The following is a 24,526-nucleotide window of genomic DNA, read 5'->3' as shown; positions in this document are numbered from 1 at the left end:
CACACACGAGGAAGCTGATGACAGAATGATGTTCCATGTGCAGGACATTGTTAGTCACCGGAAAGGATCTACATCTCTGACACTGTCATCAGGTGACACAGATGTATTTGTTTGCCTGTTGTATCACCTCACAGTAAACTGGAGAAAACTTGGCCTCCAAGAGCTCTGGCTGATCCGCAACTCAGGGGTGAAAAGGTCAGTACTGCCACTCCATGCTATATGCAAAGAGCTGGGAGATAAGCTCACAAAGTGTCTCCCAGCACTCCATGCGCTGACTGGGTGTGATACTACAAGCAAAATATCAACCAAGCTTGCAGCACTCAACACTGTCCGCACGCAAAGCAGGCAATTCCACCTTGATCGAACATTTGGACTGCCCACAACTAATAGAAAGATCTATGGAGATGGCAGAAACCTTTTTGGTGAAGTGTCTCAAAAACGGAGACTTGGAGACATTTGATGACCTGCGTTTCTACGCATTTGCGAGCAGTGCCCTCAAAACGGATTTTGAGAGAACTCCTTGCACCTCCAACAATGCGAGGAAACACATCCTACGGGCATATTATCAGCAACAGCTGTGGGTCCAAGCCCCATTTAGAGATGCCACCAGCATACTTAATGCAGAGTCTTATGGTTTTGTGAGAAGGGACAGCGTATTTGTCCCCGATATGGTGACCTCAAAACCCGAAGGCCTGCCAGATCCGTGCACATGTGGCAAGTGTGCACGCAAGAATGGGTGTCCGTATCGGGTAGCTGGGATGCCCTGTTGCGTGTACTGCAAATGCAAAGCAGGTGATTGTTGCAAAAACACTAACAACAAATAGATGTGGCATAGAAGCAGCTTGGACTCATCATGCATAGAAGGAAGCATGAGGTCATGAGGCCCTACTATAGGCCCTCATCAAACCCTGTGCACTCAAGACACTGCCCCTGCTGCTACCCTTCTGACATTCCATGTTGATCTGACTTCATCAAACCCTGTACACTCAAGACACGCTCCATATATGGCCAGTGCTTCTCGCCCTCAGGCGTCTTACTGTTGTAGTGGTTACAGTTGTATTACTATATTTGTCTGTTGTGCAATTTATCTTCCACTTTGTGTGTATTGAAAATGGAGGACCCTGAACAAACAAGTCTTAATTGCTTTTTCTGGTTTTATGCTCGTAGCAGCTTTTGTATTGACCTGTACTTTTGTTTTAACTATACCCATTCTAAACTGTGAATACAATGTTCAATCAATGTATGTCTGTTTGTCTTTTTGTTTGGAGCACGGAATGGTTTGTAGCACAACCTATTGACCCCTGGAGATCATTGGGGTCATTCATTTCAAGAAACATTCAATTGATAATTGATAAAATGTATATTAATGAAATGCTCGTTTCTTTATTAGAAACAATCCTTATATGTTTCAAAATCAAAATTATCAGTTCATGTACAGTGTATGGCATGAATTAATACATTTATTCTAAGTCTGTAAGCTTTAAGTTCACAACTATATGGCAGTTGCTGTATGTAGGTATAGTTTTATGTAATAAATGGCCAGTTTTTAGCTATTTTGGCCGATTTCTCATAAAATGTCAAATTAGAAATTTTACACATGTATATGTACCTCTAGTCATGAGTATTCTGAACATTTTGAGCACCTCAGGAAATCTGTCGCACAAACGGTTTAGAAAATATAGCTATGTTTGACATAGCAAACAGGTTGTGGTCATTTTAAAAAGGGTGTGGTCATGTTCGGGTATTTCGACCCGGATAGAGAATTGTTCACAGTTCTCACGTTGTTCGCAGGGGTCATATTAGTCAAGAACAGTTGAGATATTCTCTCCTAAATGAAGCGCATACAAATCTTAGCTAGGTCCTAGACTAAGTGGAGACGATGATGACGAGCGGCGTGACAAGAGTTTCAGTGACTCAGGTTCCCTGAAGAAGCAACAGCGTGTCCACACTGGAGAAAAACCTTTTAAATGTAAACATTGTGACAAGAGTTTCAGACAGTCAGTTCACCTGAAGACACACCAGCGTGTCCACACTGGAGAAAAAACTTTCCAATGTAAACATTGTGACAAGAGTTTCAGTTATTCATCCAGGCTGAAAACACACCAGCGTGTCCACACTGGAGAAAAACATTTCCATTGTAAATATTGTGACAAGAGTTTCGGTCAGTCAAGTGCCCTGAAGTCACACCTTTGTGTCCACACTGGAGTTAAACCTTTCCAATGTAAACAGTGTAACAAGAGTTTCAGTCAGTCAAGTCACCTGAAGTCACACATTCGTGTCCACACAGGAGTTAAACCTTTCCAATGTAAACGGTGTAACAAGAGTTTCGGTCAGTCAAGTGCCCTGAAGTCACACCTTCGTGTCCACACAGGAGAAAAACCTTTCCACTGTAAACAATGTGACAAGAGTTATACTACATCATCAGCCCTGAAAATACACCAGCGTATCCACACTGCAGAAAAACCTTCAGAAAAAGCTTTTCACTGTAAACAGTGTGACAAGAGTTATACTACATCATCAGCCCTGAAAATACACCAGCATGTCCACACTGGAGAAAATCTTTTCCAATGTAACCATTGTGACAAGAGTTTTACTGCACCATATTCCCTGAAAAGACACCTTCGTGTCCACACTGGAGAAAAACCTTTCCAATGTAAACATTGTGACAAGAGTTTCAAGGATTCAAGTAATCTTCGTTACCACCTTCGTGTCCACACTGGAGAAAAACCTTTCCAATGTAAACATTGTGACAAGAGTTTCAACGTTTCAAGTAATCTGAAGAAACACCTTCGTGTCCACACTGGAGAAAAACCTTTCAGATGTAAACATTGTGACAAGAGTTTCAGGGTTTCAAGTAATCTGAAGAGCCACCTTCGTGTCCACAGTTCTCACAGGACAATACAAAAGATGTCCACTTTAAACGGTGTGACCTAAGTTTAAGTAACCCAGGTCACTTGCTAAGACACCATTGCATTCACACCATGGGGTAAAAAAAATAAAGTTTCCACTGTGTTCATGCAGTAGCATCCACTCTTAAATCCCTAGACTCTGTTTATCACTCATTGATTCCATTTATTACGGGTGATAGCTATGGTACTCACCATTGTATCTTATATAACAAGGTTGGATGGTCCTCCCTGACAGAGGGACGAAAACTGCATTGGCACCTGTTCATGTAAAGCCATGCTTGGAGATTGTCCTAAATACATCTCGTCTTTTCTGAAGTGCACCCGGTGAAGTTGTTTCTCCAAATTCAAGGTACCAAAATATAGCTCTGAACTTGCTTTTAGCTTCTGTGGCCCTAATACATGGAATGACCTGCAAACCACATTGGTACCCTTAAGTCGTATTAAACCCTTGGTGAGCATACAGACCCCCACAATATGTAACTGTTTCTAGATCGTTTTGAAATTCATCTTGGCTTTTTATTTGTAATTCACATGTATATTTTTTGTTTTCCTTTTCCTGATCTTCTGATGTATTGTGATGTTTTTTATATATGATATTGTATTACTCGAGGACACTGAAAATTAGTTCGATTACTCAATGTAATTTCGAGAATAAACAAAAGACATCCTTCTACACTCTTGCTTTTAGTTGATCTTTTAAATGTATTGTTATTCATGTCCTCACTGTATTGCAGTGGGCCGGGGGTGAAATTGTTTTCTTTGCATGCAATGAATTAAAACTAATTGTGAGAAATACATCTGAATTCAATTATGTTTTGTTTTACAATACATTCCTTTTAGAGTAGTCATCATGTCACATTATTTTATTTTCGTAATGACTTGCGACGGAGTCAGTCAGACAGACACGCAGGTACCAACCCACATCTGACCTCTTCCGTCTTCCTACCTCTGTAGTCTTGGAAAAGTAAATATGGATATCCATACATTTCTGAATCTCCTTGGAGGGGTGGAGGGGTGTCCGGCAGGGCGTCAGTGAGAGACTCGCTGACGCACTGGACCAGGGCTAAGCCTCTACCTAGTCTTTGACTAGTGATGACATGAAGTCCTCTAACAAGTCCCTGATCAAGGTTTTCTCAGCTGGCTCTACCTGTCTACACATTGTAGGAGTGGCGATTACTTTTACAGGTGTTTCATAGATGAGCTGAGGCACTCGACATTCCCCTGAGGTACAGTTACAAGTTGAATGACAATGTGTTCAACATAAATGGTCAGGCTCAATGTTGGTTGCGTTGCTTTTGAAGTAGCCAGTATTTTTACGAATACATTCATCCTGTTTCAAATTAAGAATTTCTCTGACCGATTTGTCAACATGAACGTGCTGCTTTGTATAGTAAAGTACTGCATGTGTGTTACAACCATTTCTGCCTGCTCTGCTTATTTGCTGGACCAGATCTTCAGCATCTTCTGGGGCACCAAACATCACAACATGTGAAATATTAGGGAAGTTCAAACCATACATGAAGTTGTGTCAACAACTACTCTACAGTTCCCGTAAACACTTTTTTTGGTTTGGTTCTGGTGTATTATTGTGGAATATTTCAGGAAGCAGGTTATCAGGGTGTTTGTCTTTGTCAACCCAAGCACTGTCCCCAAGCTCTTTTATGAGGTAACCATAAACTTTACCAATGGCTTTCAGTGTCCGGCAGTAAATTATGATTGGTGACATTGACTGTCCTTTATCCAACACCTTCTTTACCACCCAATGAAGGCACTTAAGGTTTGTTTTTGCTGGCACACGACACATTCCTAGTCTGATATTTGGGGCGATTTGTGTTAACAGTCACTTATTTGACTCTGTCTGTTAAAAAAACAAAAAATACATTGCATGGGTGCACCTGGGACGTGTCCTCAGTGATGTATCCCAAGGTCATCAGGGTTCCGGGTCATACCCCTCACTCAGGTGACCCAGCCAGGGTGATCAAGTCCCGACTTTCGTCCCAGTAGCTACCCTCGATCAGTCCTATTAGGCTCTATTCTGGCTCGTGGAAGGACTAGGCTCTAGTCTGTGGGTTGACTCCTGTCCGGGCCCCTCCTACGTCTCACCAGGTCCACTCCTGCTCTCACCAGGTCCAGCCCCTGTGCGTTGCACCAGACTCCCAGCACCAGGCACTTCATTCAGGAATGGTGGATTCTCGAGCTGCAGTGGTTCTGCAGGCTCCACCTTGCCCATGGTGGTGCCACAGGCTCCGCTTGCGGCTTGAATGGCCCTCCTAAAGGCCTCACCGTTGGTTTGTTGGGCTTCCTCCTCACGGAAGACAACCCATACTGCTCCCGGGTGCTGTCTCTCCGGTGGTCACCAGACAATTCCTGGTTGTCACGTAGTCTATTCCTATGAGTCACTATAAATAGAATAACTAAAACAAAAATACATCTCTACACACACCATTGAATTGATCTCTGACGTAGCGCCGTGTACCTGACAAAATCAGAAAATAACATTGTTTTAGCCTCTAACGCAAGTACACTAAAGTGTTAGTATAATACAGACATCTTGGTCCACAGAGGCTGTAAAGCAGTGGTTCCCAAACCATGTTTTGGGACCCCAGGGGGGTTCCCAAATTATTTGAGGGTCCCCAGATGATTAGCTTAATGTGAAAATTAGTTTTGTCACTCAACAGTTCGCCTCGGTACCCAGGCTTGTATTTTAATTCGCTACGGCTCAAAATACTCAACAGTAAACAAAGCAACATACAGTATAGCTGTACAGGGTATATCTGCCCATTTATAAAGTGACAATGTATGGACTTTTAATAGCTTTTTATTAGAAAAAAGCTCACAAGCTTGTAGATCTGCAATTTTCAGTATACAGACTGGACAATAGCTGCTGCTTCTTAACAGACAATACATGAAGATATAAACAGTAGCATTTGTTCTATTATATACAGGGGAGGCTCTGTAAACTAACAAATGAGTTGGCATTGGGTAGGTAGTAGCTCTGGTCCATATAGTCCTTAGGCCAGAGGCCTTATTATCGGATATCGTTGCCATAAAAAGGGACAAAGCTACAATGTGATTTTTGTATTGCTACATGTCTGTAGTTTATGAAATGATGTGATAGCAATGTCAAAATGGCAGCTGATTACTTGTTTTTGGCCCTTATATCTGATATAAAAATGGTATATAGTGAAAGGCATAACTCAACGACTAATGGGCCGATTTGGATGATTCTGACATCAAAGTAATACATTTTCTGGGGTGCTGAGTTGATTTAAGCGGTGACTGAAGCAATTCAAGTTCAGGGTCATGCGTCAAAGGTCAATGTCAAGGTCATTTTGGATCCAAAATGTCCTATAATACTACACATGTCTTGGATTGGTTTTGATCACATTTTCTCCTGTCTACCTCTGATTCGGAAGCCGTAGATTAACGTTGCACAGGTTGTGGAAGAGCGCCCTCTATCGTAAACACTGAAGACACTAAATTACGTCTATAGATATCAATGGCTGTTGTGAGCACTGAGCAGACACCAACACACAAGGCAGGATCAGAGTGGGCCACCACGGCCGTTTATTGTAATAAGTGCGCTCAGGCGCGCGGCATTAATATGCAACTCAGAATACAGAATGTCTCTAAACAACGGAAAATCCTCGCACAGGCAGGAATGGGGGTTAGTTAGGGTCCTTTTCCCTAACTGGGCTTAGTCGCCTCAATATAAACCACTCCGGGTCTGACAGGTACTATATTGACAGGTATAGCCTACTGCTGTCAGTACTCCCCCGGGGTGGTGGAGCTCTCACTCTCTCCATGGTAATTATAGATTCGTCCAGGGCGACGGGTTACCGCCGAGCATGCCCGAACTGTCCCTCTCAGTAGTCAGTGGGGAATGAGAGCAGAGGCAGTCAATCCTTCCCTTTTAACCTTGGCGTAGGTGCGTACACTTGGCCTTGAGCCAATAGGTAGGCGGGGTAGTATGTGTGGTCGATGACGAGGCCAAGTAGGCGTGTTCCCCTTGGCCGCGCTCTGCCTCCTCCCCACTGGCTGTCTGGGCTCCTATGCTCACCTGGCGGCTGGTTGCCTAGCGACACCCCACACTGTATTGAACTATGCAACCTCTTCCTCATCAGAACTGTCCTGTTCAACTGTAGGCATTGAATCTTCCTCAGGTGCTTGGTTTGTACAGTTCTGGAGTTTGCAGAGGTCTGTACATCTCAAACCATTTGAGACATTTGAGACAACTGCAGTTAAGAAGCTTGCATACTTGTGCACATTTACAGGCCAAAAGCTCAAGGACTACATCTGGTGCAGGGGCTGTGCGAAGTTTATTGATATGAGAACGGATCGCATGGCTCCATAGCCCAGGAGCGCCTGTTGGGCAATCCTCGGTGTTGCGCAAGAGTGAGACGTCATCGAAAATGACTGGTCACATCCATAGGGTTTCTCTCCCATGTGAATTATCTGGTGGCTTTTAAGGGTTGCCATATGAGAGAAGTGTTGTCCACACTGATCACATCCATAGGGTTTCTCTCCAGTGTGAATTCTCTGGTTGCTTTTAAGGCTGGACATTTTAGAGAAGTATTGTCCACACTGATCACATCCATTGGGTTTCTCTCCAGTGTGAATTATCTGGTGTATCTTATGTTTGGAGAAGTAAGTGTTTCCCACACTGATCACAGCTGTGGTGTTTTTTTCTTTTCCAGGCTTCTTTGTTCATTCATCTCTGGTAGGTCAGGCGACTGATGATGCAACACTGGATTGAAAACAAATTGTTTGATGGTACAAAGACAATGCATTGCAGACTTAAAAGTAGCTGTTGTGCAAATACCTGTCAAGTAGCTAACTAACAATGGCCTTAAAAACCTTAATACATCTCATGACTACAAATATAGGTATTAATTGGTTACTTAACACACTTGCATTCCATAGTTGATATTTGGTTGTTGCTGTGATGCAAAACAGAAATTATCTAAAGCAATGCTACAGGCCTAATTTCAATGAAACACAATATAATATTCATAATAAATGATAAAGAGAACAATAGAACCACCTCTCCACCAATCACAGTCTAACATACTGTCCTACCTCCTCACCCCAGGTATGCTCAATGGATCCATTATATATAAAATAGACAGGGCTGCCAAGTCTCACCCTTTGAGAGTGAGTGTGACGCAATTTAACCTTTTACCATGCCACACTTGCCATTTCACACGCATATTTTACTCTCAGGGTCTCCTACAAGCCTACATTATAGTATTTTGACAGGGACACGGTGAGCTCGCCCTATTCTGCCTCTGATTCACTGGCGAGTTAACCAAGCCAACGAAAAGCCGCACCACATATACAAACCAATCAGAAGTAAATGCAGTGTGTTATTGAGGGGTGCTAGCCCCTCCTATATGTGATGGGTTCAGTTTTGCCACTGTATGTTTTATCATTTATTTTACAAGTTAGGTGTGTAATTTGTTTGAATTGGTGTGACAGTAGTTGCTTGTGCACAATGTATGCTCTGTTACTGCCCCAAGAACAGTTCCCATGGCAACGAGGGCGGATCACGCAATCACGGAAGACATTAATACGAACCAGCGGCGGCTGTGCACAGACACAGGTGCCCGAGTGAGACAAACAAGCGGAGAGACGCTAAGGACACGCAGCACGAGCACGCTACAGCATACGAATTAGAACGCCGGGAAAATACGGAGGAACAGCGGACAGCCGAACAACAATACGTGCCACGGAGCAGCCAGTTTGGACGTCCAGGTTCTGGATCGGCGGTGTCGGCGTGCACGTTTCTCCACCGAGGCGGCAGGCTGTGAAAGAGGGGACGCCAGTTCAACGCAGCAGAGGGACCGAGTCTCGACTAGCCCCTCTTCAAAGCTAAGTACCCCTCTATAGCCCTTGAAGTTGAACTTGACAGCGTGCACTGTGCAAATGGACTATAGTTTTAACCCACGATTTTAGTTATAGTTTAAGCTTTTGTTTGTCAGCCACTGCCTTTTGGGACAATTAATGAATTCACTGTGTTTGGAATCTTTTATTGGCCTGGTCTTTTGTGCATGTTTTTATATTGTAACTTTTATTATTGAAGTTCTTTATATTGATGAGAGTTGTTTGTTTGACCCTTAAGGACCCCCCCCATAAGAACTAAAGACGGAAGGCTGCTATATGGACTATATGGACTGATCCCTACCCCAGGAGAAAGAATGGAATGAACATTGTCTTACTCCCTTAACCTGATACAGTACCATTTTATATGTTTAATCTTTTTAATAGCAATAAATCTGTTATTGCACCCTTGCGCTCCAGTTTTACTCTGCTCAACCTTGGTATACGAACCTGTTGCAACTAAAAGTGTTTATTAGAGTCCCTGGGCTCTATTGGCCTCCAGGTGGCGTAGTTGGCTACATTCTCTATATCTTTACCATTTCCACCTCGCCACATATACACAGGTTTAATGTTTTTTTTAGTTCAATGTTAGTTTTGAAAATGCCATTGGCAATGAAGGGGAAATTTACGTCATCTTGTCCATAACACAAACATTAAATGCCATTAACAATAAAGATAATTTAATGTTTGTTTTATCACTGTTTGTTTTACATCACCATTGCATCACCTATAGCAACATGAGTTAGGCTTTAATATATTAGCGCCCCTCACTTCACACAGGTGTGATTATTGTGTAAATCGAAACCAGTCACCAGATGTCATTTATATTGGCCACATGACGTCTCATGACATCGATGTCTGCTTTACTGCTGTAAACAAGCGTCCATAGACTTGGCTGTGATTTTTTTTTTTGTTAAGTGCTCTAAACAAACATTAAAAGTTCATAGACGTGGCTGCCACGTCCATATACCAGTAAGACACCCTGAGGGAGAGAAGCGACCTCGCCCTTTAGGGACACATCCGCCTGAGTGACAGCAGACGGCAGACTGTGGGGTCAGATGAACATATGGAATGAATTGTGTACTGGCCATATATGGAGTGTGTCTTCAGTCTACAGGGTTTTATGAGGTCAGATCAACATATGGAATGTCAGAACAGGAAGGACTGGTGACCATACAGTATATGGAGGCGTGACAAACAAACACATTTGTACACACACACTGACAGGAAATGTGCAATTTCATAGTTAACTGCGACCTTTGGTTGCAATGACGTAACTCCAAAAGCCAAGCCAAAGCCAGGCCAAAGCCAGGCCAACGTATTGACATGTACTTAAAGTACCAAAAGTAAAAAAGTAGTCAGCATTTCAAGTTTGGAAATGTATAAACACATTTTGAAAATAGCAGATCTACAAGCTCACAACGACACATTGTGAGCTTGCAGTTCCGCTATTCTCAAATGGATGAAATTAAGTGGTTAATGTATGTTTTGTAATAATAATCAAAATCTGCAAAGAAACCAGTAACACAACGTTTTCAAATACAGTGGAGTAGAAGTGGAAGTATTGGACATTGGAAATACTCCAGTAAAGTAAAATAAATACCTTCAAATGTTGCTTAAACTAGTACTTGAGTAAATGTACTTATAGTTCCTTTCCACCTGTGGCCTGGTTGAGGCTGATTGGTGTGAGTGTCATCACATTTGATGAACAGCTGAGCCTGGTTTGGTGACGAGCTCCAGAGACTATAAGAGCTGTCTCTCTCCTTGTGTTCAGATGTTGCTGGAACTTTAGTGTGACTGGTTCTCTAGAGTCTGTCTCTCTCTGTGTGTTTGCTGTGCTTTCAGCCAGACTTACTTAGTGCTTCTGGTTCTTAGTTGTCTGTGACAAGTTTGAATCAGGGGTCATGTTTGCTTGCTTTTTTTTTCTTTTTTTCTTGCAGCAGACAATAATATTAGTGATGGGCGTCTGATACTGAAGCTCCGACACAAGCTTCAAACCCCGCCTTCATTTGCATATGAACCAGTGCTTCGAAGCTTGCTTCAGTAGGGAAAACGTCACGTGACCAATGACGTCCGAAGCAAAAGTCACGTGACCAATGACGTCCGAAGCAGTAACTGGTTCATTTCCTCGAACTGGTCTAGGAACTGGTTCAATACTTTGAGTTGCCACGGATCGGCTTGCGCAACCATGATAAAACCTACAGGAAAACCTTATCAGTAAATTACTGCTGTGGCTTGTCTGTTGCGTGCTGGACTCGTAAGCGGAGGGTCGTCAGTTCAAACCTTGGCTGGGGTACTGCAAATATTTTGATGCAATACAGTAGACGAAATTGGCACATCTATATTTGTAACTAAGCGTTATTTAATCAATACGTTTAATCAACATTGCGATGTGCATCTGTGCAATACAACGTATTAAATTAAATCTGACATGAATGTATTAATTTGCCATTAGCAATACATTAGATGTGTCAAATATTTCCCCATCCTACAAACATATCACACTGCTCCATACAAAACACTATTGTGTGTTTATGTTTGTTTATTTTCTTTTATTTCAATGTTTAATTACAGTTTAGGCATTTAGACACACTCAATCCAGGTCCATGAATTAGAGGATAAAGCTCACATGTTGCCCAAATAGTTGAATACACAAATGAATCAATCAACTTCAAGTCTTTATTTGTAGAGTACATTCCTTCTAAGATTTCACAATTTCTAATCTGATAATATAGGTTTATTTACTAAAGTTTTGCTGTGTCCTGTAGTAAGTGTTTCACTGTCTTCTACTGCCTAAATTAAATGCAGTCTAGCATTTCGCCAGCAGATGTCACTATTCACTGAAGCTTCAAAGCTTAACACATTTTTTAACCAATTGGTTCAACTGGTTCAGAGGTTCATAAAAGCTTCATTGGCCCATCACTAAATAATATTACTAGAAACACAGAGATAAAGAGCCCCCAATGACCATGTCATGCTCTGTAACCCTTGGGAGTCTACAAATAGAAGCCTTTGGTTGGAACCCTTTGGTTACCCTTACGGGTTCATTTGGTTTGGGTCCATTTGGACGCTCTCGGAGGTATTTGGTCCTTGCAAATACAATGTTTGAGAACCACTAGTACTAGTTGGGACTCCTAATGTGCCATATATGTAGTGTCATAAATCAGTTTAAAAAATATTCTGAAGGAAACCTAGAGACTTTACATTCAGTAATTGGGACTTATGAGCAGAACAAGAACATTAAATGGTGTGTAAAAAATAATAAAAAAGGACAAGACAAGCCACAGACATGTTGTTGAAATAACAAACATAATTTTCACAAATAATTGGTTTCTACCTTTTTCTGTAGCATGTTGTTCAGAAGAGTTGTAGAATGCCACTTCCAGTGTGACTGGGGGACACAGCTATATAATGCTGTTTTAATGATCAATCATCTATTTATTAAAAAACTAAACATGACAAGCAATAAAGCAGATAGATGTATATGTTAATGGCATAATTTATGGATTTTTGTAAATGTTTAAGTCATATCTCAAGTCTGCTTTCATCGAAGGCCATTGGGGACATGAACAAATGGACAAAATAGGGGGTGATCATTTCTGCTATGAAGATAAAATCCATGTAATTCTTCAACACCAGTTGTTTAGCTAGGAGGAACATACAGTATTGCAGATACTCAAAACATGACTTTTAGCAAGTTGCAGCAGATGTAGACCTACAAAAGACGGACATTCAGCTCCTATTCAGTATTTAAGTCCGACGTCATTTTGTAGTGCTACGTTACGTCCGGGTCCAAGTGGCACCAGCTCCCGTCCGCATCTCATTGTAAATAGAATATCTAAACTTGTGAATCTTTTTACAATGGCGTTATTTTTCAGAAAGGGTTGAAATTGAGTGTTAAAATGGGTCTTAATGCTTCCAACTCAAGTAGAATTATTAAAGACTATTATTATCATTATTATTGAAGGTGGTAACAGTCCATTTGCTCAGTACAATATTTCGGGTGCATATTTAGAATGTGTGCAGGCTTGAGTATGTTGAATCTAGTTTGCAATTAATGAGGATTTAGTTGACACAATGAAATAAAATGGCGATAGTATTCCGTGTGGGGCAGACGGTCTGTCACAGCCAGATTTGGGAGAGCAGCAGCTTTGTTGTTGCGAGGAAAGCGGTAAAATTAGACTTTCGTGGTTGTTTTCATCTCAGATTTAGTCAGACGGAGCGTCACAGTATAAGGGCCGATTCATACTCCTATTTTACCGCTGTTTCGGCGCTGTAGTGCCGAAATGATTTCGGCTCGTCAGAAATTTTCAGTAGCACCGAAGAGCCGACTTTAGGACGGTACCCGCCCCCGCCGAACCTCAAATGACATCACATTGTAGGCTCTACAGAGCCGAACCGACTTTTATTCGGCTCTAAAATAGGAGTATGAATCGGCCCTTACTCTATGGGGACACAAAAGCGACACAAAAGTAGGACCCCGGAAGTATCTCTGGAGGGGGCGCTCACGTCACGGCTAAAATACTGAATAGTAGTGAATTGGTTTGAATAATGTGTGCGTCAAAAATAAATTCACAAACAAAACAAGCATGAGATAAACAATGTTTTATTAGCTTTTAAATAGCTTGTAACCACTTCAACCATTATTTGAAACTTTAGGTTGCTGAAAAACATTTTTCCACGCTACGAGCTTGTAGAACTGCTGTTTTTGAAACTTTTAGAACAATTGACCCAAATCTTTGAATATTATTTCACAGTGAACGTTTTTGAGAGAAACAGCACCTCTCAACCTATGTCCCTATTTTGGACCAAACAAATAATTACAAATTATTTGTTTGGTCCAAAATATTGTTTGTGTTGTCATGAGTTGTCACGACTCGAGTTGGCTTTGTCCGCGGCGTAACCGTCTTTAAATAAATACTTTAAGAAATGTCTATGGGAAAAATGCATTGGGTTTCATTTCCTGGTCCAGGGCTAGGACAAATAAAGAGGATGGTGCACGGAGGTGTGGCCCACTCTCCTGCGAGAGGTTTGCACATGCTCAGTGTAAACAGGAACTGCGATGATGGAGTGTTCCAGCAGAGGTGCTAGATAGAAAGCTCATAACTTGTGATGTAAATAATGAGATCCAGAACAGTTGAGAATTAAACAGCACGTTACAGCAGTCACCCTTCCCTTTTCAAATGTTTTATATCATCCACAGCACTTGAATGAACAGTATCCATGTTCCTTTGTCATTTCACAAAAATAAAAGTTTACACTGAGCATGTGCAAACCTCCCGCAGGAGAGTGGGCCGCACCTCCGTGCACCATCCTCTTTATTTGTCCTAGGTCCAGGGTAGGAGGCGGGACTGCGACGCTCTATTGGACCATGATTGAGCTACAAAACAATGGCCTCCGCTAAGCAATAAAGGGTTATGGAATAAGGGAGTCTGTTCATGCCACTTAGTATCCCATTTAAGTAACTTCTCATATTTGCGCCATAAAGATATGGCATGCGCTATTATTGGACCATAACGCAATCTACACTGCTTTGGTGAAATATCTGTGAATACAATGTCCTGTAAACGAATCGGTGCCACAATATGTTTTTCAATATTAAGCCAGGGGGCCTCAGAATTTAAATTAAACCAACTCAACAGAGGACGAAATGATAACGCTTGAAAATATAACTTAAAATTTGGTACAGCTAGACCGCCAGATTGACGCTCATTTTGTAAGGTAGTAAGTTTAACCCGAGCTTGCTTGCCTCGCCATATACATTTTGAGACTGCTCTATGTAAATTTTCCCAATGAGCAACAGGTGGGGCAATAGGAATCATGGAACTACAGAAGTTTACTCGAGGTAATATGTTCATTTTGATAATAGAGACTCTTCCGGAGAGGGAGACAGGTATATTACACCATCGATTGAGATCGTCTATGATTGACCTAATGGTTCTAGTTTTTAGGTACATTAGTGCAGATTTAGTCCAGTTTATTTTATAACTTGAAATTGAACTGAATTTTTCAAAGATTTGAAGGAGGCTTGAGAGGGAATGAGATACATTCTCCATATATAACAGGATGTCGTCCGCATAGAGCGAAATATGATGATCAGTAGAATTTACAGAGATTGGCTTAATGTTTTCTGATTGCCGTATAGCTTGGGCTAAAGGTTCAAGGGATAAAATAAACAAGTTTGCTGATCCACTACTTCAGTCTTGACATACAACATGATGTGTGATGATGTTGCTTTGCCTTATTATTGACTCTGAGTTTTGAAAGTAAAGAAGAGTTGTGTTTAAGCTGTCATGGTCCACTGATTCACAATAGTAGCCTACTTTTAAACAGAGACAGAGATATTTTTACCTGTACTATATTTGTACATGTATTTTTCCTGTACTTTTAAACAGAGAGAGAGGGGGGGGTATGTGTCTAGTTATAGTGAGAGTGGAGGGGGCCCAAGGGGGGTCATCAGCCTCTTTTGTTTGAGTGTGCTGGGTCGTTACTACAACAAGAACAACAACAACAGATCAACTGTAGGAATGTAACCATTTATTTGAGAGAAATAATACAGATGCCACTTTAAAAAATAGTTGAACAAAAAAAATATATACAACGCTTCTTCAATACTAGAAGAAAAAAAGTTGAACAAAAATATACACAACGCTACTTCAATACTAGCAGCAAAAACTAGTGTCCCATAGGGTTAGTTTCAAAGTATTTGTATTGATTTATATTGATATTTATAAATAAACATCTGGGTTACTTAATTTACAATTAGTCATACACATGACTACATTAACCACAACTATGTAGCTATGTAGTCATGTAGTCTACGGTTTTAAATTCCTGTAATCTATAGGACTATATGGATCTGTATTGAGGTTGGAGCATTTGCATTCTGTAGGCTACATTCCAGGCCATCATTGATTCATTGACTTAATTCATGGAATTCTGTTCTACAGAATGGCCCATCATCAAAGGTGTCTGGCATGGAATTCTGACAACTTGACACACACACAGCATACAATAACAGGCAGGCAATTTTATGTAAGTGGGAAGCAACAAGAACTTTAGTGCCACCTGCTGAAATAAATAATACAATTTTATGTAAGTGGGAAGCAACAAGAACTTTAGTGCCACCTGCTGAAATATATGCAAAATTGCAGGTAGGCCTATATTATTATGTTGTTATTATTATTATTATGTATATTAGTACAACAACAAAATTGCAGGTAGGCCTACCATGACATGCAACATAAACATGAGTGCATATGGCTAGTAGTAGTAGACTAGTATGACAGTCTGTGAAAGATTCCACGTAAATTGCCTTCATGATTTGAGTCATTTTCAAAAATCCACCTGTTGGTGGCACTGTAAGTCTGTGAAAGATTTCACAGGCTCCAGGTCCCCAGCTAAACAATGAAATAAGCAACTCCATACCATGACATGCAAAAACAAATGTTACTGGATAACATTATGTAAACATGAGTGCATATAATTTCAAGTACTGTACTTATGTAAACATGAGTGCATATAATTTCAAGTACTGTACTTGGAATGGAATTTCCAGAACAATGGAGGGGAGTAAGCCATTCATTATCCATGCATAATTTTAATTTGACCAACAACAAACGAACGGGTTCTAACTGGTTCTAAATGTTCTCCTTTGACAAACAATGTTCTAATATGATAAATAAGGTAAAATAAACATGAAATAAACACGGGCGAGATATCCGTGCGTTGGGGCGAGATATCCATGCTGTGGGGCGAGCTGTCCACACTATGGGGGCGGGCTCTCCACGGCTCGGGGCGAGCCGTCATCACTTTTCGAAAATCTGTGGCGAGCCGTCTTCACTTTTCGAAATTCTGTGGCGAGCCGTCTTCACTTTTCGCGAGGGCGAGTTGGAAAAGGGGCGAGTCGTCTCGGTACCCATGCAAGGTACCAACCAGCACATCGGGAGCAATTTGGGGTTCAGTGTATTGCCCAAGGACACTTCGACATGTAGACAGGAGGAGCCGGGATTCGAACCGCCGACCCATGGATCATTGGACGACCTGCTCTACCTCTTGAGCCACAGTCAGCATGTCTGTTGATGGCCTTGTTGAAGGATCAAGTGCATATGTCCTCCAGCAGGATTACAACCAGCTCGGCACCAAGAACATGGTCCTGGACCCTGACGCTGTCCACCAGACGCCAAATCCCCAGGACCTTGTTCTTGGTGCCAGAGCTGTTGCTGCAGAAGTGCTGTAAAAGCAAGAGTTATGTTTTACAAGTGCACACATTACAAAATATGAATTACGAGTGCACACATTTTGTTTACGAATACACTTTTTTTTTACGAATGCAAAATCTTTTTACGGATACAGATTTTTTTTTACGAATACACTTTTTTTTACGAATACACTTTTTTACGAATGGAAAATCTTTTTCCGAATACAAATAATATTGACATGACCCCATAGCCATGTTATTTGTGTCCAAACTGGCTACACCCAAACGACATACTGTAGTGCTGCTTTAAGACCGATTAATTGAGACTGATTCAAAAACACATTACCATCACATTTTCTGCTTTGATGTGTATCCATATGAATTGATGTGTATCCATAATACATTAATGTGTTCAGCATCTCCGGGTCAATCAGACCAGTTAATTTGACCCTCTAAAACCATGGCGGCATATATTTTTGTTCGTTAACCATTTAAAATGCAGCCAAATGGACAATCATAGCCATTAGCATTCTGCGCTTTATACTAACTAGCATTCCTCTTTCCTCAATAACCTCATTGTATACTGACCTTGATGTCCCAGGTTGAGAGCTGGAGCTAGATTCTGAAATTTCTGCCTCAAGTTTGATTTCTGGAGTGACTGGAGTTTCGGGGCTGGTTGGAGAGGTGTTAAATTCTTCTTCAAGCAGCGACGGCTCCAGAAAATAGTGACTGGGGGGACTATGGGGGGGCTGGTTATTTACCACAGGGGCTAATGAATTTTGGTTTACATAGAAGTCAGTCAATGGGGTTTGTGGGGAGGGGGGTTTAGGGAGGGGTAAGCCTCCACCAGAGGGGGCTAAAGCCCACACTAGCCCTCCCCTGGAGCCGTCCGTGTCTTCAAGTAAAGTGTTCCTGGCTTTCCTCCTCTCATGCACCTCTCTCCACTTTTTCCGCTGGGCACACTGTCTACTTTCACTGCGGTCTCTTTGAAGCATCTTCTTCCCTGCTTCTACGTCTTTCCTCCATCTGTCTCTCTCTGTTTCCAAGTACTGCTGTCTCCTCTGTACATCAGCATCACGCCTGGCACGGTAGATTCTCTGCCTTTCAGCCGCGCTCATTGGTGGGCCACGCTGTAAAAAAAGGAAAACAAAACACTATTCAACTTCATTTTGTGTCTCCATTAAGTTCATAATCCTATCCAGGAAAATAAAAGGAAACAATATAGGATGTAAAATTCAGTAATTGCTCTAAAATATGTAATTAAACAAAATTATCCTTTAGATTATGTTATTTAATTGAACCATAAATAATACTAGTTTGTCAATACTGAGTAAATTGGAGGAGATACAACCATGTTACTCAAATAACAGTAACAGGGTTGCAAATCCATGCCGTTAGCTTTCTTCCAGGAATATAATGAAGCAAGTAAATAAAATACCTGTAAGTAAAGATTTTTTTCTAAATGTATGTATTTTGTCTCACCCTGATAATATACATAACAGGGTTGCGTGAGGCAGAATGAGACATTCAAGAAAAGGCTAAAATGTTATAAAAATATGAAACAGAAGAGAGGACATACCTTTCTCCCAATATCATGTTGCCTAAAAGAAACATAGAAGCATATATTTTTGTTCGTTAACCATTTCAAATGCAGCCAAATGGACAATCATAGCCATTAGCATTCTGTGCTTTATACTAACTAGCATTCCTCTTTCCTCAATAACCTCATTGTATACTGACCTTGAAGTCCCAGGTTGAGAGCTGGAGCTAGATTCTGAAATTTCTGCCTCAACTTTGATTTCTGGAGTGACTGGAGTTTCGGGGCTGGTTGGAGAGATGTTAAATCCTTCTTCAAGCAGTGACGGCTCCAGAAAATTGTGACTGGGGGCAGTGGGGGGACTATGGGGGGGCTGGCTATTTAGTACAGGGGCGAATGAATTTTGGTTTACATAGAAGTCAGTCAATTGAGCTTGTGAGGACGGGGGCTTAGGCGGCGGTAAGCCTCCACCAGACCCATCTGCACTCATTTCCTCCAATGAGTGCAGATGGGTCATCTGCACTCATTTCAGCCAAGCCTGCAGAACAGTAGGAGGGGAGGAAAGAAAATGTCACACATAGCAATGACCGTTTACTTGTTATCTATTAATTTCCATGCATGGAGCCTTGTGCTACCATGCCCCATGTACTGGAGGAAACTCATGATGCGGCTAAGCATGGATGTCACATTTTTCTGCATGGATTTTGAGGTGTCAAGGCCCAACAGCTGGGCCTTGTAATCATCCAGGTACTTGTCTGTAAAAACACATCATATATGTCAATAGTGTTGCCTGGAGCAGCAATCCCAAACAGTTATTTTATGTCATGTTACAATGCAAACAGGACAGTCCATTTGGCATAGTTTACTTATGTTCGGAGGCAACCTAATATCCCGCATCACAACCTACCTCAAACCCTCACCTCCCCCGGGGAAGCACACCTAAACCTAACCCTCTCCCGGCCCTCAGCGCACCTAGGGACGACGGCGGTCGTTAATGGTAGCCCTGGTCCAGTGCTTACAGCGAGTCTCAGTGAGGGACTCGCTGTAAGCACTGGACCAGGGCTACGTTAATGGCAGCCGGTCTCCGCGGCCATCAACATTATACATAAATGTAAATATATAAACGATTTGATACCTTTTTTGTTCAGCCATCTTGGGTCTTCTTCTTCTTCTTTTCCACACAAATTACTGCACGTGCGACTCTCTCGCCAGACAGGACGCAAAAGGAAGTAGCGAAGTCAATGCCAAGCCTTTTCCGTGTTGCAGTCAAAGGTGTTGCCATGTCCGATTTATACTATAAGAGACTTTGGGCTAGTTTGTAAATAGTGTAAAAAAGTTGTTTGTAAACCCATGGCATGGGGGAATGGGTTAATGTATTCATCTGCAGACCATCTGAGAAAAATAAAATAAAAACTCATATTTTCCAAATATTTAACTTTTTCTTTTGATAGTAGATAGCAGATCTGCAAGCTCATACTCATGTGGCTTCTTTTGTGCTCGTTTTCATAGACCTGGCGTCGCAGTCCCGCCCTCTTTCAGAACGACTATTGTGACAAATCATGACAATAACCACAATGTTTTGGGCCGATCAAGAAATTAGTAAAACGAAAAAAAGGGGGTTTTCCCCCTTCTTACCAATTATTTGATCTGCCCAAAACATTGTTTTGTCACAACAAGAGTTGGCTTGCCTTTGTCCACGGCGTAAACGTCTTTAAGTAATACTTTTTGAAAAGTATTTACTAGGAATCGTCGGGGTTAATATCATACTCTAAGGTCAGGGTCATTTGGGAGCATAAACAGTTGAAGGATACAATTTTAGTAGCCTATAATAATGATGTCCCTGCATGTTCACATCATACTTTACATTACTTAAAACAGAGGTTTTCAGCTGACTTGCCCTTTTTGATGTCAAGTCAGAAGTCACCTTAATTCAAGTGGCAGATGCGAAAAATAGTTTCATATATTCAAATTTTACATTTTTAAGGGCGTGTCATGTGGTCAACCTGCACAGCCTTTGTGTTTTACTAACCTCGCCTCACCAGGCTTTCCACCACCTAGTGTTTTACTGGTAGATTGCAATCTACCCCTGGTCTCAGGCATCGAGGCTCACTCGGCACTCGGAAAGATTGAAGTATTTATTGACAGTTTTCAGAATGGGTACATTTCACATGAAAGCACAACTCAATACAAAGACTGTTACCGTCTGTGGACGACACACTGATAAAGCATTACACTTGTCAACCAACAGGGTCCACCTTTTTCAATTCATCATAGGGTTAGGGCTGTAGGTGAACATGAGCAGCATTGAGCACACAGACCAATCGATCAAGGACCACACTGCTGTCGATATATATGAGCATAATTATAACAATTATTATATCTGAGATCTACAGACCATATCCTTGTCAACCGTAGCCTTTATCCCTCATCTTATAGCACTGGCAAAAGTCCCAGGGGCAAAACGTTTGCCAATTTTAACTCACCATAAGCACAGAGCACATGATGAGCATCTTAAAAAAAGAAACACCAGTGTGAACTGAGTGGTGCAACTCCCCTCCCCCCACCCTATCTCTCTGTCTCTCATTAGCAGGCAACAGTGCAGCACTATCTCTCTCCCTCTCTGTTTCTGGCACAACAGCGCTCCAACAGCGTTCCTTGGAGTGGTTGCACCACTCAGAAATAAAATTATATTTTCTTAAGTGCAGCGATAAGACTTTCTGCCAGTTTTCCTGAATATTTTTCCAGGCCATACAATCACAGACCTCAAAAGGATCAGTGTATCACCTAGGCAGACAGACAGGCAGACATATAGACAGATACTACACAGCAGCAGTTATTCAGAATATGCATAAACTAATCTGCTATAGATAAAGTGCCGCTCAGGGCAGAGGTCTCCACCAGGGTAGGTGAGGTTGTGTCCTCCTGGTGGCGCTATAATAGGCAAATGTGAAAAGGGTGACATTTCTTCTTATGCCAGAGAGAGAGATATATATCTATATATATACACACACCTCAGCCTTGTAGGAATGTCTGTGAAAGATTTCACGTAAATTGCACGCTGCGTTCATGATGGAATCTGAAATATTGGACAGATCCGTCTTGAACACATGACTATAGAGATACTGTGTAACGATTTGCAGGATTCAAAACACAATAGTTTCATGAAGAAAATGCATTACCTTCACATTTTCTGCTGTTATGGATACCTTTGATGTGTATCCATAATAAATTAATGCGTTCAGCATCTGAGGGTCAATCAGACCAGTTAGTTGGACCTTTTTAGGTGAGATCTTCGCTGGGGGCTTAAACTGTGAAAGTTGAAAAGATGATTGGTTGGCTGAGTGATCATGACTTAGGCCTTTTCTTATATCACATGATGTCTGGCTCACGTGAAAGCCATGGTCAATAAATGTGTGTATTTACATTGAAATATGTGCTGAACGTAGACAGGACCCTCCGATGACAGGGCAGCTCTATGCCACCACAAGCACAAAACCACATCACATGCTGCGGAGTCGAGCCGCATCCTATTCAGTCCCTATAAAACCATGGCGGCATGGTTTGGGTCATGGAACATTTCTGCACTCCTTTCAGCCAAGCCTGCAGAACAGTAGGAGGGGATGAAAGAAAATGTCACATATAGCAATGACCGTTTACTTGTTATCTATTAATTTCCATGCATGGAGCCTTGTGCTACCATGCCCCATGTACTGGAGGAAACTCATGATGCGGCTAAGCATGGATGTCACATTTTTCTGCACGGATTTTGAGGTGTCAAGGCCCAACAGCTGGGCCTTGTAATCATCCAGGTACCTGTCTGTAAAAACACATCATATGTCAATAGTGTTGCCTGGAGCAGCAACCCCAAACAGTTATTTCATGTCATGTTACATTGCAAACAGGACAGTACATTTGGCATAGTTTACTGATGTTCGGAGGCAACCTAATATCCCGCATCACATTGCCCCGCCGTGTCACCCGAGTGAGGCAAATCAAAACACAATAGTTTCATGATGAAAATACATTACCTTCACATTTTCTGCTGTTCTTTGATGTGTATCCATAATAAATTAATGCGTTCAGCATCTGAGGGTCAATCAGACCAGTTAGTTGGACCTTTTTAGGTGTGATCTTTGCTGGGGGCTTAAACATGTCCTGTGAAAGTTGAAAAGATGATTGGTTGGCTGAGTGATCATGACTTTTCTTATATCACATGATGTCTGGCTCACGTGAAAGCCATGGTCAATAAATGTGTGTATTTACATTGAAATATGTGCTGAACGTAGACAGGACCCTCCCATGACAGGGCAGCTCTATGCCACCACAGCACAAAACCACATCACATGCTGTGGAGTCGAGCCGCATCCTATTCAGTCCCTCTAAAACCATGGCGGCATGGTTTGTGTCATGGAACGTTTCTGCACTCATTTCAGCCAAGCCTGCAGAACAGTAGGAGGGGATGAAAGAAAATGTCACATAGCAATGATCGTTTACTTGTTATCTTTAACCTTTTTTGCCATTTGCGTACATATTCGTACCCACCTCTCCAGGGACTTTATCTGGCAGCTACGTACATGTTCGTACCTAAAGCTTTATATCGGTGGCTTTCAACCTTTTTCATGTCAAGGCCCACTATTCAATTGGCATTTCAATCGTTTTCAATGTCGTTGGATAGATTCCGTCCATAATTTCATGCTGTATTGATGTTGGTACCATTAGGAGAGATAACAGGCAAACGTTGATAAAAATAACAATTCTACATTATCTAATGTTAAACAACAACTCACATCAATATTATCATATCCACTGTAATAATTAACACAATGCACGCGAACGGCTCCCGCAGTCTGATTAGCCCTGACGCTACGCTGATAGCATTGGACGACCAACCTTTTCCAAGGCAGACAGCAAATGTTCTCTTATAGCGAGACACACCGCATACCTCAAAAGAAAGCTTAGTTTGTCCACTCCAATTAAAAAAAATGATTTTACCATCTTCCATTCTGGAGATATTTACCTTATGTAACACCTGCTTTTGTAGTGACGTGCTCTTCTTGAACAGAAAGCCTAGTTAGGGACCGTTTTATGTTAGACGTTGACAGGCAGTTATAAAAATGAACACAGAAAATATCCTATACATACTATACACCGAATGAAAGCCCTCAAATGTCTACTTTTACGAGGAAAAGGGTACACATTGATCCCATCTACCCTTCGTCGGTAATTGGCTTATGTAAGAGCTAAAGAATGAGCATAGGGACTAAGGGAACATATCGGGGCTACGTTACTACTGTTTTGTTTATTTTTTATGAAGATGATGGACGGTGGTGTTGCTGACTTGCTGTGCCCCTCCAGTAACACAACAGCTCGTATTTGCATTGTTCCATCTGACCGCAGCGATGATCATCATAAAAAAATAACCGTCCCAATACAATCCGTGATAGTTTTCTTGTTTGTTCGAGTATGGAGAAGGAAAGGAGACCGACTTTAGATCTGTGGCCATCATGTCGGAACATGTTCCGACAGACACTACACGAGTACACGGCACACAAGACGCCTCCCCTCCCCTGAAACAAACAAGAGCCCTCCCTCCCCTGAAACAAGCAGGAGGGAGCGAGAGGGGAGGGAGAAACAGGAGCAGAGGTGGATACGAGCCGATCAGATGTTATGCAATGTGATACTGTTGACTGGAGTTATACGCTCGCATATGGGCAGCGCCGCCATTTTGTGACAATGCGCCCCTCCCGTCCTGTTTTCAGGAAGGGAGGGGGAGAGGCCTTTCTTCTTCTTTTTTTTTTAATCACGTGACCGGAGGATTGTGGGATGAATCGACGGTAGCTACTGGGACGTAAATCGGGACTTGATCACCCCGGCTGGGTCACCTGAGTGAGGGGTATGATGTTCGAGAGACTACAATCAGTCTTAAAACTGAATAACTTGATTTCACTTGATTGATTTAAATGTCTTGTATTTGACATAGCTGTACTTGTTCAATCTGAA

This window comes from Electrona antarctica (assembly GCF_951216825.1).
Source record: "Electrona antarctica genome assembly, chromosome: 14".
Taxonomy (NCBI): domain Eukaryota; kingdom Metazoa; phylum Chordata; class Actinopteri; order Myctophiformes; family Myctophidae; genus Electrona; species Electrona antarctica.
Note: the sequence above shows the minus strand (reverse complement) of the source record.